This window comes from Pogonomyrmex barbatus, unplaced genomic scaffold, assembly GCF_055798465.1.
Source record: "Pogonomyrmex barbatus isolate J1 unplaced genomic scaffold, ASM5579846v1 scaffold49, whole genome shotgun sequence".
NCBI classification, from domain to species: domain Eukaryota; kingdom Metazoa; phylum Arthropoda; class Insecta; order Hymenoptera; family Formicidae; genus Pogonomyrmex; species Pogonomyrmex barbatus.
Window position 1 is genome coordinate 5,001 of NW_028297148.1, and position 5,000 is coordinate 10,000.

Genomic DNA, 5,000 nt, shown 5'->3' on the forward strand with positions numbered 1-5,000 from the left:
GCTGAGGGTCGTTTTAGTACCCAGAGACTGCTTGCGCCCGCGTTCGCGCGCTTCGCCTCGCGTCGCCGACGACGGCGACCGGGCGACGGCAGCGCGCACCGGCGTACGAGCGATCGTTGGACGTTCGCCCCGTGCCGCGCGAAAGCCAGCGGTGAGAGGAGAGACAGCAGCGGGAAGCCCTTGCGCGCCACGCGTAAGGCCGCCAGTCCCGCCGGGCTCTTCCGCCGCGCGCACGCCGGCTGGGCGTCGTCCGAAATGACATTGATACGTGACGAAGGCTGACCGGGGCGCCGAGCGACCGGGCGCGAGAATAGAGGAGAGAAATAGAGGAGACTCTCGCGAGACGTGTACGCGGGTAGAGGAGGATCCGACGGAGAGAGGCGCCCTTCCGCGAGAGCGGAACCGGGCACTCCCTACGTTGTCGCAGGCCTCCCCCCGCGTCGCGCGCGGAGATCCGATTCTCTTAACCTTAACGCTCCGCCCGTCTGTCGTTCCCTCCGCGGGGATCGCGAGCCGACCGCGTGTCCGAGTCCACGAAGTTCCTCTCCATATCTCTCTCGAGCGAGAGAGCAGAGACGCGACCTGGGACCGGCACGCTTCGTCGTGTACTCGTGTTACGAACCCCGTCGTCCGCCCGAACTGTCACCCACACACTGACTTTGACGACCTCAGAGCAGGCGAGATTACCCGCTGAATTTAAGCATATTACTAAGCGGAGGAAAAGAAACTAACCAGGATTTCCTTAGTAGCGGCGAGCGAACAGGAAAGAGCCCAGCACCGAATCCCGCGGTTCCGCCGCAGGGAAATGTGGTGTTTGGGAGGGTCCGCTTATCCCGAGGCGTCGCGTCGCGTCCAAGTCCATCTTGAATGGGGCCACTTACCCGCAGAGGGTGCCAGGCCCGTAGCGACCGATGCCCGTCTCGGGAGGATCTCTCCTTAGAGTCGGGTTGCTTGAGAATGCAGCTCTAAGTGGGTGGTAAACTCCATCTAAGGCTAAATACGACCACGAGACCGATAGCGAACAAGTACCGTGAGGGAAAGTTGAAAAGAACTTTGAAGAGAGAGTTCAAGAGTACGTGAAACCGTTCAGGGGTAAACCTAAGAAACCCAAAAGAACGAACGGGGAGATTCATCGTCAGCGACGCTGGCTTCGCGTCGGTGTGCGATGCCCCGCGGGGCCCTCGCGGCTCGCGCGCGGGCACGCCGCCGTGCGCCGATGTCCGGCGTTCGTAGTCGTGCACTTCTCCCCTAGTAGAACGTCGCGACCCGCTGGGTGTCGGTCTACGGCCCGGGTGCGGCGGCTGACGCGTCGCCGGTAAAACGGCACGCGTCAAACCCCCGGTCGCCCGGCCGGCTGCCCGGCGGTACGCGCAAGGTATCAGGCCGCACGCTTCACAAACGAGACGAGTGCGTCGAGGCCGTCGCAAGCGCGCGCCACGGTACACGGAGGCAACGGACCTAGCGCCGTCACCGTGCCTGGCCCGCTGTTGGTCGTACGGTTAACCTTCGACAGGCCTGCCAACGTCCCAATGGGAGTCTCGTGCTCCTGTGCGGGACCGATACCGGTCGGCGACGCTACTGCTTTGGGTACTCTTAGGACCCGTCTTGAAACACGGACCAAGGAGTCTAACATGTACGCGAGTCATTGGGACGAGCGATACCTAAAGGCGTAATGAAAGTGAAGGTCGGCCCTGGTTGTCGACCGAGGGAGGATGGGCCGCGTCGCGACGCGGCTCCGCACTCCCGGGGCGTCTCGTTCTCATCGCGAGAAGAGGCGCACCCAGAGCGTACACGTTGGGACCCGAAAGATGGTGAACTATGCCTGGTCAGGACGAAGTCAGGGGAAACCCTGATGGAGGTCCGTAGCGATTCTGACGTGCAAATCGATCGTAGGAACTGGGTATAGGGGCGAAAGACTAATCGAACCATCTAGTAGCTGGTTCCCTCCGAAGTTTCCCTCAGGATAGCTGGCACTCGGCCGTTCCGCACGGAACGCGCGCGAGTCTCATCTGGTAAAGCGAATGATTAGAGGCCTTGGGGCCGAAACGACCTCAACCTATTCTCAAACTTTAAATGGGTGAGATCTCTGGCTTTCTTGAACTATGAAGCCACGAGCATCTCGGATCAGAGTGCCAAGTGGGCCATTTTTGGTAAGCAGAACTGGCGCTGTGGGATGAACCAAACGCAGAGTTAAGGCGCCCAACTCGACGCTCATGGGACACCATGAAAGGCGTTGGTTGCTTAAGACAGCAGGACGGTGGCCATGGAAGTCGGAATCCGCTAAGGAGTGTGTAACAACTCACCTGCCGAAGCAACTAGCCCTGAAAATGGATGGCGCTGAAGCGTCGAGCCTATACTCTGCCGTCAGCGGCAAGTGGGGCGGCGTCCGTGCGTTGTCGTACGCGCCGCCACGAAGCCCTGACGAGTAGGAGGGTCGCGACGGTGTGCGCAGAAGGGTCTGGGCGCGAGCCTGCCTGGAGCCGCCGTCGGTGCAGATCTTGGTGGTAGTAGCAAATACTCCAGCGAGGCCCTGGAGGACTGACGTGGAGAAGGGTTTCGTGTGAACAGCCGTTGCACACGAGTCAGTCGATCCTAAGCCCTAGGAGAAATCCTATGTCAATGACGGCGTGCGATACTCTAGTGTCCACACACAAAGTGCATACAGAAATACATAATGATATAATGTAGTGCTGAGTGAGAGGCACACGCCCGTCGGGCGAAAGGGAATCCGGTTCCTATTCCGGAACCCGGCAGCGGAACCGCATACAATTCGGGCCCTCGTAAGAGTGTTCGTCGGGGTAACCCAAAATGACCTGGAGACGCCGTCGGGAGATCCGGGAAGAGTTTTCTTTTCTGTATAAGCGTTCGAGTTCCCTGGAAACCTCTAGCAGGGAGATAGGGTTTGGAACGCGAAGAGCACCGCAGTTGCGGCGGTGTCCGGATCTTCCCCTCGGACCTTGAAAATCCAGGAGAGGGCCACGTGGAGGTGTCGCGCCGGTTCGTACCCATATCCGCAGCAGGTCTCCAAGGTGAAGAGCCTCTAGTCGATAGACTAATGTAGGTAAGGGAAGTCGGCAAATTGGATCCGTAACTTCGGAATAAGGATTGGCTCTGAGGAGCGGGGCGTGTCGGGCTTGGTCGGGAAGCGGGTCTGGCTGACGTGCCGGGCCTGGGCGAGGTGAACGCTCGGCGTTCTCGCGCCGGTTCCGGGATCCGAGCTCGGTCCCGTGCCTTGGCCTCCCGCGGATCTTCCTTGCTGCGAGGCTTCCGTGGCGGCGCGAGCCGTCGTGGTCGTCCTCTTCGGCCGCCATTCAACGCTCAGCTCAGAACTGGCACGGACTAGGGGAATCCGACTGTCTAATTAAAACAAAGCATTGCGATGGCCCTCGCGGGTGTTGACGCAATGTGATTTCTGCCCAGTGCTCTGAATGTCAACGTGAAGAAATTCAAGCAAGCGCGGGTAAACGGCGGGAGTAACTATGACTCTCTTACGTCGTGCGAAGCAACACGCCGGGAGCGGGCTTTAGCGCGCGAACGGCTGTGTGCGCCACGTCGTGCGAAGCAACACGCCGCTAGCGGGCTTAACGTTTGCGAAAGCGACACGCCGCGAGCGGACTTGTGTTTGCGAAAGCAACACGCCGCGAGCGGTCTTGTGTTTGCGAAAGCAACACGCCGCGAACGGACTTGCGTATGCGAAAGCCTGGCATATTATAACAGCATAGATAGCAGGTTTGGAGAAATAGTTTGGGATTGTGATGCGAATATAGACCTCTAGCTAGGTCCGTAGCCTCTCACATCCAAGTCACACATCTACCTCTTCGTGGTACTCCTGGGTGCTCTTCGCTTGCGTAGAGTAGCTGAATGGTGTTGTGGCGAGCCGGAGTTAGTGGGCCGACCATCCGCCCCGGCCCGGTCTATATGCGGGAGTAACCAGACTATCCTAGTGGGTTTAGCGGCCTAGGGAGTCAGGCTCTCTCAGTGCTCTTGTTTCCCTTCGGGGCGACTTTGGGCCTGGGGTCGGAGTCGGTTACTTGGACTCGGCATGCGGCATACACAGCCTCTGCCAGTCAAGTCATGCACCCACCACGCCAGTGGTCCCGCTTGAAGTGGTGTCATGGCGTTTGTGCGCCCTAAAGGGCTTGCTTGCGAGCCCATGTGCCCAGCCCATGGTAGGTTGTGGGGCCAAGAAAGGGCGGGTTTTCGGGGAGCTCTCGGTTGCCAAGCCGTTTGCATCCCCACACGCAGTTAATAAATGGATAGAGATATAAATGGATCCTCACGCCCGGGTTCTCGGATGGCCCGGGCACTGCGTGTTTGTATGCGAGCGAATGGTGCCCCCGTGAGTGCCGGGGAGTCTAGCGGCGCCGTTAGGCGCACGCCGGACACTGCACCAGCGACTGGATTGGTCACCTTAAGTCGCGACCCGCCTGTGGTCTGTGAGCACTGCGGACGAGAGTTCCGGAACATGCGTGGCCTAGGGGTTCACGTACGGTCAGCTCATCCGGTTGAAGCCAACCGCGCGATCGATGTCGACCGCCAGAAGGCCAGATGGTCTGTGGAGGAGACGCGTCTCATGGCTCGGGCTGAGGCAGCAGCCGCCTCAGCAGGGGGAATTCTCTTCATGAATCAACATCTGCAACAGAGATTCCCTCATAGGACACTCGAAGCCATCAAAGGTAAGCGTCGACAAGAGGCTTATCGAGCGATGGTTAGAGAGTTCTGCCATGATGTCCATCCGCTTGCGGAGGACGATGAGGGCACGGGGACCGGTGAGGCGATGATAGGAGCCGCCGGTGTCCCAACGACCATAGAGACGCTAGTTGATACTGTTGAGCAATCATGTGCACGTCAACCGGTACCTCAGCAAAGCTCTGAGAGACTCCGGGAGCATATCGGCGGACTCATCTCTAAGAATGAGTCGCTCCGGAGTTTCGAGGTTGACACTCTCCTAGGCATAGCGAGAGATGCTCTTGTGGGGGAGGTGGACCTTCATGCCATCG

At 59.4% G+C, this 5,000-nt stretch overlaps 1 non-coding gene and 1 pseudogene across 1 annotated transcript in view; both read left to right on the top strand.

Moving 5' to 3' along the window:
• LOC148935468 (5.8S ribosomal RNA) overlaps positions 1 to 11 on the top strand; it is a 155-nt gene extending 144 nt beyond the window's left edge. Inside the window, exon 1 of the ribosomal RNA XR_016140320.1 lies at positions 1 to 11. This exon is cut by the window's left edge and continues 144 nt beyond it. This is a non-coding gene — a ribosomal RNA (5.8S ribosomal RNA).
• Positions 12 to 663: 652 nt separating this feature from the next.
• LOC148935469 (large subunit ribosomal RNA) overlaps positions 664 to 5,000 on the top strand; it is an 8,418-nt pseudogene continuing 4,081 nt past the window's right edge.